Source organism: Rana temporaria, chromosome 1 (genome assembly GCF_905171775.1).
Source record: "Rana temporaria chromosome 1, aRanTem1.1, whole genome shotgun sequence".
Lineage (NCBI taxonomy): Eukaryota > Metazoa > Chordata > Amphibia > Anura > Ranidae > Rana > Rana temporaria.
Genome location: NC_053489.1, coordinates 150,539,048 through 150,552,785, shown reverse-complemented (window position 1 = coordinate 150,552,785; position 13,738 = coordinate 150,539,048).

The window sequence follows — 13,738 nt, the reverse complement described above, 5'->3', positions numbered from 1 at the left end:
ACGCAGTCGATCTTACTGCACGTTTTCTGTGTTTTTGCCCACAAACGCAGTCAATCTTACTGCACGTTTGCTGTGTTTTTGCCTATAAATGCAGTCGATCTTGCTGCACGTTTGCTGTGGATATGGCAGTCATGTTCCCCCAGCTGCAGCATACTGCCAGGTTTTCGACAGTGATGAGGAGGGAGGGGATGATGAGGTCACTGACTCTACGTGGGTGCCTGATAGGAGGAGGAAGAGGAGGAGGAGGAGGAGGAGGAAGAGGCACAGGCACATCTCCAAAGAGGCAGGATGCCCTCCAGGGGACAGCTTAAGGGCAGCACACCAACTGCATTACATCGCAGAGCTACGCCTGTGCAGGGCGCTGCTGCGTCTCAATGGTACTGCAAAAGTTCTTTTGGTGTGGGCCTTTTTTGAGACATGTGCATCAGATCGCACCATTGCTATTTGCAACATATGTCTCAAGCGTATCTCGCGTGGCCAAAACATTACCCGCTTGGGCACCACATGCTTGACCAGACATATGTCGACCTGCCATGCAGTTCGTTGGCAAGCATACCAGAAAGACCCACACCAAAGAACAAAGCGGACCTCCCCTTGCCCCTCATCAGCTGGGAGCTCCAACCCCACTAGACCCTCAGTCCTCTCTGAAGCCTGCACTGATAGGACTGAAGGTATAGAAATAGGTGTGTCACAACCTAGTAGTACATGCGGGAAATCTACTGATGGTAGCAGACAAATTTCCCTGCCCCAGCTGCTGCAGCGCCGAAAGAAGTACTCTCCCAGCCATCCACATGCCCAGCGGTTGAATGCTAGCTTAGCGAAATTGCTAGCACTTCAACTGCTACCTTTTCAGTTGGTAGATTCTGCCCCCTTCCATGAGTTTGTGGAATGTGCGGTACCTCAGTGGCAAGTACCCAAACGCCACTTTTTCTCACGGAAGGCGATTCCCGCTCTCTACCGGCATGTGGAAGGCAATGTCCATGCCTCGCTGGACAGGGCGGTCAGTGGTAAGGTGCATCTTACCGCTGACTCATGGTCCAGCAGGCATGGACAGGGATGTTACCTCTCTTTCACGGCGCATTGGGTGACTCTGCTGGCAGCTGGGAAGGACGCAGGGCAAGGTACAGTAGTGTTGGAGGTTGTTCCACCACTACGCCTCCAAAACACTACTACTGGTTGTGACACACCTCTCTCCTCCACCCCCTTCTCTTCTTCTTCCTCTGTGGCCTCTTCCTGTGCTGATGTTTGCTCTCAACCAGCCGTGCTCCGTAGGCGTACGAGGGGCTACGCAGGAATGCAGGCCAAGAAATGCCATGCGGTGCTAGAGCTGGTGTGCTTGGGAGACAGGAGCCACACTGGGGCAGAGGTTCTGTCAGCTCTACAGGGGCAGGCTCAGAGGTGGTTGACGCCATGCCAGCTTAAGCCAGGAATAGTGGTTAGCGACAATGGCACCAATCTCCTCTCTGCCCTGCGACAGGGATAACTGACCCATGTGCCCTGTTTTGCTCATGTTCTCAATTTGGTGGTGCAGCGGTTCTTGGGTAGGTAACCGGGCTTACAGGATGTCCTGAAGCAGGCCAGGAAAGTCTGTGTGCATTTCCGAAGGTTATACAATGCCACTGCTCGGCTGACAGACCTCCAAAAGGGAATACAACCTGCCCAAGAACCGCCTAATCTGTGACATGCCCACCAGATGGAACTCTACATTGGCCATGCTGCAGCGGCTGCACACGCAGCAGAGGGCCATCAATGAGTACCTGAGCCAATATGGCAGCAGAACTGGGTCAGGGGAGCTTGGGTTTTTTCCCCACGCCAGTGGGCAGCAATCAGGGATGCATGCACTGTCCTGTCACCATTTGAGGAGGCCACGAGGATGGTGAGCAGTGACAGTGCATGCATCAGTGAGACTGTCCCTCTTTTTTACCTGTTGGAGCACACGCTACGTGGAATAATGGACAGGGCCCTTGAGGCAGAACAGAGGGAGGAAGAGGAGGACTTCCTTACCTCTCAAGGCCCCCTTTATCCAGACAGTGGTCCTGCATGACCGCCTAGCACACATGAAGAGGACGAGGTGGAGGAGGAGGAGGATTGTATCAGCAGCATGGAGGTGAAACCTAGCACTCAGCAGCAGCAGCAGTCTACAAGGGATCACTTAGAGTCCCAAGGAACCCGTGGACTTTTACGTGGCTAGGATGAGGTGGCTGCGGATCCTGTCGTCCTCGGTGACCCAGAGGACTGTGCCCTGAATGCCTCAGCAAACCTACGCTGCATGGCCTCCCTGATCCTGCAAAGCCTGCGTAAGGATCCTCGTGTTTGTGGTATCAAGGAGAGGGATCATTACTGGCTGGCAACTCTCCTTGGTCCACGTTACAAGAGTAAGGTTGCGGAGCTTATCTTGCCGTCGTAGAGGGAGCAGAAGATGAAACATCTTCGGGAGGCCTTGCAGAAGGGTCTGTGCAACGCTTTCCCAGAACCTGGGGGATTACCAAATCCTGTTGCTGGACAATGTGTTGCTGAGGCTTCGGTGAGTCACAGAAGGAGCGGTGGAGAAGGTGGCCGTCTGACAGATGCGTTCAGACAATTTTTTAGTCCGCAGCCCCAAGGTATGACCGGTTCCAGCAACCATCGCCAGCGTTTGGTTTACATGGTGCATGAATACCTAGGGGCAAGATCAGACTTGGACACCTTCCCCACCGAAAATCCTCTTGCTTACTGGGTCTTGAGGATGGATCACTGGCCAGTGCTTGCACAGTACGCTATCAAGCTACTGGCTTGCCCTGCATCCAGCGTTCTTTCAGAACGCACATTCAGTGCTGCTGGAGGCTTTGTGACCGATCACAGGGTGCACCTCTCCACCGACTCTGTCGATTGACTTACCTTCATAAAAATGAATCAGGCTTGGATCAACACCAGCTACCAATCAACTGATGCAGATGTAACTGAATAATTTTTTTGAAATGACAGATCCCTTGGAGACTGCCTATGCTGATGCTGAATGACTGTCCTGTTATGCTGCTGACTGAATATCCTTTTCCTCCTCACTGATCTTGCTGATAGCTAGTAAGAAAGTTTTTGTTTCTGGGCTCCGCCACCAGTGCCTAATGCCCAATTTTTCTGCCCCTGTTTAACAGGGGCGTCTAATAACAATTTTTGATGCAATACTTTGCATGTGGCTCTTTGCTGCGCTCCAATTACAGTATCTGAGGGGTTGCGGTGTTGTGCCTAAGGCCCAATTTTTATGTCCCTGTTTAACAGGGGCGTCTAATAACAATTTTTGATGCAATACTTTGCATGTGGCTCTTTGCTGCGCTCCAATTACAGTATCTGAGGGGTTGCAGTGTTGTGTTGTGCCTAAGGCCCAATTTTTATGTCCCTGTTTAACAGGGGCGTCTAATAACAATTTTTGATGCAATACTTTGCATGTGGCTCTTTGCTGCGCTCCAATTACAGTATCTGAGTGGTTGCAGTGTTGTGACTAAGGCCCAATTTTTATGTCCCTGTTTAACAGGGGCGTCTAATAACAATTTTTGATGCAATACTTTGCATGTGGCTCTTTGCTGTGCTCTAATTACAGTATCTGAGGGGTTGCAGTGTTGGGATGTGCCTAAGGCCCAATTTTTATGTCCCTGTTTAACAGGGGCGTCTAATAACAATTTTTGATGCAATACTTTGCATGTGGCTCTTTGCTGCGCTCCAATTACAGTATCTGTGAGGCCCCGTACACACGGCCGAGGAACTCGACGTGCCAAACACGTCGAGTTCCTCGTCGAGTTCAGGGATGAAGCCGCCGAGGAGCTCGGCGGGTCGCCTTCTCCCATAGAACAACGAGAAAATAGAGAACATGTTCTCTATTTTCTCGACGAGTTCCTCGGCGGCTCCATCGGGCCAAAAGTGTACAGACGACAGAGTTTCTCGGCAGAATCCGGGTTTGACCGAGTTTCTCTGTGAATTCTGCCGAGAAACTCTGTCGTGTGTACGAGGCCTGAGGGGTTGCAGTGTTGTGTTGTGCCTAAGGCCCAATTTTTCTGCTCCTGTTCTAGTACTTTTCTTTGTTAGATTATTTTCTAATTTGAGTTCATTCTAGCTTTCTCCTACGTTATCATAGTGTCATGTTTATTTTCCTGTACTAAATACTCATCATTGTCAATGTAAACACCACAAATCTAGATTTGTTCTTTTGGGCAGCATTGATATATTAAGAAGCCACACATTGTTGAGTATCCAAAAATATGTATGGTATCACACAAAAAAGGTGTAATTTAATTTTTTTCTAGGGCTGTGCAAATTAACTTTTAATTAATCGATTAATCTTTAATTTTTTTGATCGATCAAAATCTTTTTAATCGATTAAATTTTTTTTGATTGGTACTCACCTCTCCGCCGGCTTCTGGGCCTTCAGGGAGTTCCGTCGGAGATCCAGTAACGTCACGGACACCAGCGGGGCTTGCTGTGTCCATCTGAAGGGCTCCTTTGCTGTGCCTTCATATCTGCATGCCGGCGGGACCTTACTATCTGCCGCACGCAAGGGCTGTTACACTTCCCTCTATCAACCTGGGATTCTACAACCATCCACTGGGATTTGTGATAGTTCCCTTAATGGGACATGTACATGCCGACTGACTGATGTTAACCTCTCCTTATCTGGATTTAGCAGTGGTATCGTTGTACACATTTTTATACCAGTATCATACTTAGCTACATGTTTTTATGACTGCTTTTGGTACCGTTTGGTATTACTCGCACCATTTTTACAGTTTATGTAGCTACATCAATTTTATCTCCAGTGCAATATTTATTTGGTTACCTACTTGAAGACTATAAAAGTTTTAATGCTCTTCCCATCGAGCGCTGCCTTTGTGTGTTTATTGTATCCTGCTATCCATTTTTCCAGTGGTTGGTAGCTGCACTGGGAATCAGCCTGCAAGGAGATCAGCTAAAAGTAGTTGGATCTTTATGTGCGTTATAATTAATCGAAATTAGTCGATTAATCGATTTAAAAAAAAAACGATTAATCAAACAGAAAAATTTTGATCAGTAACAGCCCTATTTTTTTCAAAAAATATCTTTATAGAAATTTTTTTTTTTTTTTTTTATAGAAATATATTTTTTCTATTAAATACTTGTCTACATCTATTTTTTTTTTTTTAAACCCTCCCCAGCACATCAATCAGATTCTTCAGGTTTTGGTCCACCTTTCTGTTGTTCTTTATGATCTTCTCAAGGGCGATGTTTGTGTCCTCTATTTCTGCCCGGCAGGACATGATCTCCCCAAATAGCACCTGGGCACTGTAGGTGTCTAAGCCGCCCCCAACAGCTCGAACACCTCCTGAAAATTTGGAAAAAAAACATGTATTAAAATTATGCAGGCCTACATGTATTACCTGTATGACACTGACCTGATGTGGTGGCATTTTGAACTTCCTGCACATCCGGTGAGGGTGGGGCTTGGCTCTGTGTGGGGTTGGTCGGCTCCACTGCTGCAGCTTGATTGCGGCCTATGAGATTGTAAAAAAAGGGATACATGAATCAAAAATATTAGAGGCCTGAAAGAGGAATATCAATCATTCTTTTTAAAAAGTGTGGTACAATTGTCTGTTTTTACAATCCTTCTAAGCTTAACACAGGATTTTATCCATTACCAACGCTGCTGCATTTCTCTATCTTTGGCCAAGTTTCCTACATGGAAAAACAACAAGTATACACTGGATCACTTCTGTGTGACACCCTAACTAGGTTGTTCTTGTGACCAACACTCATTGCCGATCCTGACCTCCCTGGTGCCCAAAGCAAAATGACATGGCACATTAAAAATGAGAAGCGGGGGGCGCTGATGACAGTGACATGTCACATTAAAGAAAGTTGAGAAGTGGGGGAGGGGGTGTTCTGCTGTCGAAAATGACATCTTACATTAAATTGAGAAGCAAGGGGTGCTGACTTCTTGCCTCTTCTCCCATGCAGCCAGCGAGTTGAGAAGCGGGGTGAGGGGGCGAAAATGACTTCTTACCAGGCGGGGCCTCTAGTTATTTGGGGGGCCCTTCGCAGCTTTGGGGGGCCCTAAGCGGCTTGCATAGTGAGCCTATAGGGCGAATCGGCCATGCCAACCATTGTGCTACTGAGTTCATATGTGTAATCAACTGCTGTGCTGAGCATACTCTCCTTTTAGGTCACCCTATGGTAAATAGAACAGTTAGGAAGGGTGAATCTCCCTAACAGGGGCATAGACAGTAATAAAAACTTATAAGCATTCTAATCCCTCTCCACTCCATGCAAAACTACAAAAACGGTTTGCCTTTAGTGATACTTGAAAAAAAAATCTCAAGTATCACACATAATCATAATATGTAAAAAAAAGAGGCGTAACATTTTTGGATGTCTGCCTTTTATGTTTATCTGAATGATTTCATTTGGGCAAAATGTACTATATACGCAGTATATATATATACAGCGTATATGTATATTTACTGAAAAAAGTGAGTTTCCTGGCTAAGACAGGAGTCATTTACCAGGTGGATTGTACCCATGAGTAGTAATTTGGCTGGGGAATGCTTATAATCATGCCATGTTGCTGTATTTTTTAGGAATTTGCTCATATGAGCTGTTTACATAATACCGTTTTACTGGGTTTTGTCATGGGTAAACTCACAACCCCAAACTACTGGCTTGGGAGCTATTGATTTTGTAATGTCTCTAATGTTGTTTGTAGAATGTTTATGTAGGAAGGCCCTTGAGAACCTCGGCTATTAAAAATACCTGTCATGTGTTGACAGCTGTGTTGTGCTATATGTTTATTACAGTGATTAAATCAATCCTTATTGATATTATACTATAATCCTTTAAAACTAAAAGATTAATTTTATCTTTAATAGCTGTTGGGCATCCACATTAAATGTGGGGACTCTTTACCAACTGCAATTTGCTTTACTCCAGCCAGAATACCCTGACAATCAAAGGGTTAACATTCAACCCTTCAAGAGGAACAGAACTCTGAAAGCTTTGCCCAAAAATGCTCCTTGGCATTGCAACACAGTAAAGAACAACACATAACTGCATGAAACATAATTAGGACAATAACAGAAGCATTTTACACAGCATATTCAGAGTATTTTGCAGTGAGCTCTCTAAGGTTGAGAAAAAAAGAGAAAAAACAAGATGCGCTACACATAATAAAAATACATAAATGTGTCCAAAAACGAATAAAGTAAATCATCCGTGAAAAATATGATGAATATAAATGAACAACAAATTATCAGAAAAAAGTCCTTAATGGAAACAAAAAAGTCCTTTCACCAGTGAATATGAAAAGAAAAGTCCATATTGGTAAGTGACAATCCAAAAAAAAGAAGAAGAGACCTCCACCAAACGAGTAATGAATCTGCTTACCAGATTCCCGGTGGTCTCTTAGTTAAAAGAAGACCCCAGGTAGCATGAAGATTTTAAACTCTACGGAGTAAAGGCTTGTATGGACAATCCGGATAACGATCTCGGTTGCACTCCCGTGTTAGAGGATACGATGACCATACCACATAAAAAACATAGGAGGCCACAATAGTGTAAATCCGTAAAAATTGATTTATTTAAAAACTAAGACAAAAGCACACTTACAATTTAGCAGTGTTTGACAGGCTTATCAAGTTAAAGCTCCGGCCGGAAGCAGACCAAACAGCCCATCAATGGTGTGGAAAAATGCAGTCAACGGGGGGTGATACCGATGTAGATGCACGTTCCGCCCCAAACTGGTTTCGCGACAAATCGCTTCCTCTGGGGCACAGGCAACACACCGAATCACCCCCCTTAAATAGCAAAACGCCAATGTGAGAGGAGCTGACGTCACCAGCCGCGCCTGCGCATGACTGGATAAACCAAGCCTCATTCTGGGACAAGCCAGTGCAAGTGCGCATGCGCTGGCGGGACGTATGCCGATAAACGCTTATAATGGCGTTAATATACTTCTATATTGCTCACATCATGGCGTAAGTACAAAATAAATAGAGTCCCGCAGCGTGACATCAAACCGCTGCGGGAAACACAATCTATAGGCTCGTCACTGGGACGCAGGGATCACTTCCGCATCACGTGGTCACTCGCGACCACGTGACACGGCGGCAGCGTGATGACGTGCTAACGGAGGAACCCTGCGTACCAATGTGAATTAAAAACAGACATTCTACATGGAGTGTGCCACTCAAGCCTCGTTTTGGTAAAAACCAAGAGGGCTGATCAATTGGTCGTATTGCAACCAATCAAACAGCTCCGCCGGAAAAAAAGGCTGGACAGACACTCCAGAGATCGGATGCAACAGAAGAACGGAAAGCCACAGCTTGAACAGATAGCAGATGTTCGTCTGCCGCAACCGGCATGATTGTACTCATTAGAGTGCAATTAAAAATGAAATAAAATAGAACAACAAAGTCAACATGACAGTACACTAAAAAATACAATTTAAAAATTATCAATAACCCCCAAATAGGTTGAAACCTGAAAGAAATATATATATAAAAGCTGCGTCCCAATGTAATTAATAGACTGGGATGCAAATAATTATCACAGCATATTAGTGACTAACATATTGTAATTAGACAGCAATGAGGGCCCTATTAATGGATTCTGATATGTTGACATTCAAGTGTTCAGAACCTCGTATTTGGAAAGGGCTGCCCAATCCATAACCTTAATGTTAACCTTAATAAAAACATTAATCGGACGATATTTAAAGGAACCATATACATTTAGATGATACATAATAACATAATAAGAACTAAATAAAATAACGCAAGGTAGCATAATATGGACTAGGTAAGTGAATCTAAGAGTTATTTATAAAGGCATTAATATCTGTGTCGATATTCAGCCCAAATGGCGTGTAAGTTTTAACCCTATGGATCCACGCCATTTCTTGCTTTGATATCTCACGTACAAGGTTGCTACCCCTCCAGTGTGGGCGGTATTTATCAATCCCAACAAACAGCGTATTTGAGGGATCTCTATTATGTTTTAAATCGAAATGTCTGGAAACGGAATGTTTATCGAATCCTGCCCTAATTTTAGCGATATGCTCATTTAGCCTAACTGACAAGGCTCTTTTAGTGCGGCCAATGTATTGCAGGCCGCAGGGACACTGGATAAGGTATATAACCCCCTTAGTCGAGCAGGTTATAAATGGTTCGACCTCAAAGGTTTTATTGGTTGCTGTAGATTGGAAGGAGCAAATCTTCCTATTTTTGCAACTGTTTAGGGAGCAGACTTGGCATCGTTTGCACCTAAAGTACCCCGTTAGGTTCTCAAGGAATGTCCTAGTAGCCTTAGGGGGGTCATGTACACTGGGGGCAATACGGCTCCCGATGGTAGACGCACCCCTAAAAACCACATTGGGTCTAGCCGGAAGCAATGGCGCTAAGACCTGATCAGTTGTCAAAATGTGCCAATGCTTCTGGATAAGCTTCTTAACACTGAAGTGTTGAACAGAAAATGTGGTGATAAAGGGTAGAGAATAACTCTCAGTTGGAGACCCTTTGGCCTTGTCTGCCAGTAATGTTGGCCTATCGGTGTTTCTAGCTCTCTCCATTGCCTGTGAGAGAGTAGACTTGTCATATCCCTTCTCCTCAAACCTTTTAGAAAGGACTAAGGCCTGCTCTTCAAACATCAGGGGGTTGGAACAATTGCGTTTGAGGCGCATAAATTGGCCCAGAGGGACAGATTTTAACCATGCTGGCAAATGGCAACTGTCCAAAGGTATGTATGAGTTGCGGTCAGTTGGTTTAAAGAAGGTGGATGTCACAAATCTACCATTATCGATGGTGATCTGGAGATCCAAAAAATGGATAGACTGTTGGCTAGATTCGTAATTGAATTTGATGCCCCTGGTATTCTGATTCAAGTGGGCCATAAAAATGAGAAGATCCGACTCACTGCCATCCCAAAGGAGGAGGACGTCATCAATATACCTCGACCAGAGTATTATCTCCGGTCGACGTTGGCAATCGATGACATCCTCCTCCCACTTGGCCATGAACAGATTGGCCAAGCTGGGGGCATATTTAGCCCCCATGGCCACACCCCTATCCTGTCTATAGAAGATGTTATCAAACAGGAAGTAGTTATGAGTGGCCGCATACTTCAATAGAGTCATAATAAACTCTATTTGTATCTGTACCAGACCAGACTGTCTTGTCAAGTATAACAATACAGCCTCAAGTCCCAAGTGATGTGGAATTATGGTGTAGAGGGAGGTCACATCAGCTGTGACCATCCATATACCTGACTTGGGAGAGATACTGGCTAGTGTGTTGATCACCTGCTTCGTATCTCTGATGTACGAGGGGATTTTCTGTACAAGTGGTTGCAGGAAAAAATCAATGTACTTGCCCACCCGGGACGTGATGGAATCGATACCACTCACAATGGGCCGTCCCGGGGGGCAAGTTTGATTCTTGTGGATTTTGGGTAGATAGTATATAACGGGAGTCCTAGGGGCACTCGGTACCAGGAAGAGTGCTTCCTTGCTGTTCAGAATGCCAGAATGCCCCTCTGGAGCCCCCGCTTGACCAGCCCTTCAAGTTCTTTTTTATAGCTGACTACTGGGTCCCTAATAAGGGGAGTATAGGTGTCCTCATCATCAACCAAACGGTGCATTTCCTTTAAGTAGTCGCTCTGATCAAGGATGACTATACCACCGCCCTTATCGGCTGGTCTAATCACTAGAGACTTGTTAAGACATAGGGATTCAAGACCACTAGTCAAGTCCCTGTTCAAATTGGATTTGCGTATCTTAAGCTTATCCAAATCGTTCAGGACGACATCCCTGAATACCTTTATACTCGGGGCTAGAGCACCTGGCGGATTAAATAATGAGGCATTAGCCAAAGATGAGTGTTGAAACTCATTGACAGTCTGTTGACTAGAGAGGGGATTGGAGAGAAAGTATCGCTTTATACTTAGGCGTCTGGTAAATTTGTGTACGTCCATATATGTTTGGAACTTGCTAAGATTTCTAGGTGGGGCGTATTTCAGTCCTTTATCTAGAAGCTTAGTCTCCGAATTAGTCAATGTCTGTTGGCTAAGATTGAAAATGCCTATTCCTAGGTTCTCTTTCGTTTTGGACGACTGGGCCCTCCTCCCCCCTCGGGTGCCTCTCTTCGTCCTGTGTGGCCTCCCTGATCGGGAGGGGCCCTGCGAAAATCCCAATTCTGATTAAATGGATTAATAGGGGGGTTAACAGGGTAATTAGAACCCTGATGGGCACCGGACATCTCTGGGTAACCTGGAGGGTAAGGGAATGGGTTCCTTGTTGGATTAGAAAAACCAAAACCCGCCCTACTAGGTGTATAACCATTAATGTTATCAAATTCGGATAGGGGCAGAAAGCGATTTTGAGTTGGAACATTGAAACCATAACCGCCTTGACCAAAATCCTGTTGATACCCATAATTGGAACCAGGAAAGCCCATATTAGGAGGGGGAATCCTCTGATTGTCTGGAATTCTCGTCCATGTCCGGGGAGATGAGGGTTGGTCATAGTGTACCACACCACGTCCTAAATTATTCCCATTATACGACCCTTTAGGACCTGACCCCCTCTGATTGGGTCCCCTAGGAGGACCTTTAGTTTTCCGGGTATTATTGGGAACTTGAGTTGGAACCCCCTGGCGAGGGGGATATGAAATAACACGTGGTAATGAGGAGATGGGTGTCGGGGGGGGGGATCACGCCACTAGAAGGTTGTGGCGTGGTGTCCATAGTTGAATCACCCTCGTTATTAAGGGAGAGCTTTTTCTGCCATAAGAATACAAGACCTGATTTGTAATCATCGCTGTCCCTAATGAACTTCTTTTTCTTTTTGGCTTTTTATTCCTTCTCCTCCTTATCCAGTGTTTTGAGCAAATTAGTGCAATGGATGTTATACTCGTCTCCGTTTTTAAACGGTGTGAGGAGATCTTTAACAAGCTTAATGTCATCATCCAATCTAGCCAGCTTATCGACCCTCCTTTTCAGGAGAAATCGCAAGAAAGCTATGCCTGACTCATTGAAATAGTTGTACCAACCGACAAGGTCGGTGTCACCCTGGTGGGGCGACACTTCCCATCTGAGGCTTCGTGGTACCATGGACCCCTTAATGTAAGTCTCTAGGAAAGCGACATCCCATTGGGTGTGTATTTCAGCTACCAATAAGTTTTTGAGTCGCAAGAACAGACCCCCTACATCAGTACCTGGGGTAATAGGGGTAGAGTCAAAAACCCCTTCTAAATTAACTACTCGTTTGGAACGAAAGTCAAAAACATCCATAATAAAATGGAGAAAAAAGCTGCAGTTGTGATGTATATAAAGACAAAAATGTGAAAAAAATGGGAAATCAACTGCGCTAATATGTTAAGTGATAGAAAATAAATGATAATGTGTGACAATCAAATGTGATAAAGTGAAGCTGCACCTTACTGGGTATATATAAACAGTGAAAACATAGAGAAAAAACAAGATGCGCTACACATAATAAAAATACATAAATGTGTCCAAAAACGAATAAAGTAAATCATCCGTGAAAAATATGATGAATATAAATGAACAACAAATTATCAGAAAAAAGTCCTTAATGGAAACAAAAAAGTCCTTTCACCAGTGAATATGAAAAGAAAAGTCCATATTGGTAAGTGACAATCCAAAAAAAAGAAGAAGAGACCTCCACCAAACGAGTAATGAATCTGCTTACCAGATTCCCGGTGGTCTCTTAGTTAAAAGAAGACCCCAGGTAGCATGAAGATTTTAAACTCTACGGAGTAAAGGCTTGTATGGACAATCCGGATAACGATCTCGGTTGCACTCCCGTGTTAGAGGATACGATGACCATACCACATAAAAAACATAGGAGGCCACAATAGTGTAAATCCGTAAAAATTGATTTATTTAAAAACTAAGACAAAAGCACACTTACAATTTAGCAGTGTTTGACAGGCTTATCAAGTTAAAGCTCCGGCCGGAAGCAGACCAAACAGCCCATCAATGGTGTGGAAAAATGCAGTCAACGGGGGGTGATACCGATGTAGATGCACGTTCCGCCCGACCTGGTTTCGCGACAAATCGCTTCCTCTGGGGCACAGGCAACACACCGAATCACCCCCCTTAAATAGCAAAACGCCAATGTGAGAGGAGCTGATGTCACCAGCCGTGCCTGCGCATGACTGGATAAACCAAGCCTCATTCTGGGACAAGCCAGTGCAAGTGCGCATGCGCTGGCGGGACGTATGCCGAGAAACGCTTATAATGGCGTTAATATACTTCTATATTGCTCACATCATGGCGTAAGTACAAAATAAATAGAGTCCCGCAGCGTGACATCAAACCGCTGCGGGAAACACAATCTATAGGCTCGTCACTGGGACGCAGGGATCACTTCCGCATCACGTGGTCGGCTTGCATTGGGCGGGGAATCTCACTGTCCTCCATGGGGTCACCTTCAGTACTGTCATTTCCTGATTGAGGCCACAAAGCCTCAGGTGGTTGAAGGTTAATAGAGCCAACTATACCCACTTTACCCAGGCTGGAATCTGTACCCTTGGAAGAGTCCAAAGACCAACTCTGTATGCTTCTTCAGGACTATCTGTTTATCTTTTCTCAACCATTCCCACTGCTCCTGCACCCACTCACTGAGCGTTCTGAGGAGTTCAACAGGAGGTCTATGGGCAGTTGGCCATAGCATCTGAACTTCAAGAAGACAGTGATATGGCCCATAGCCATGTGCACTATATTA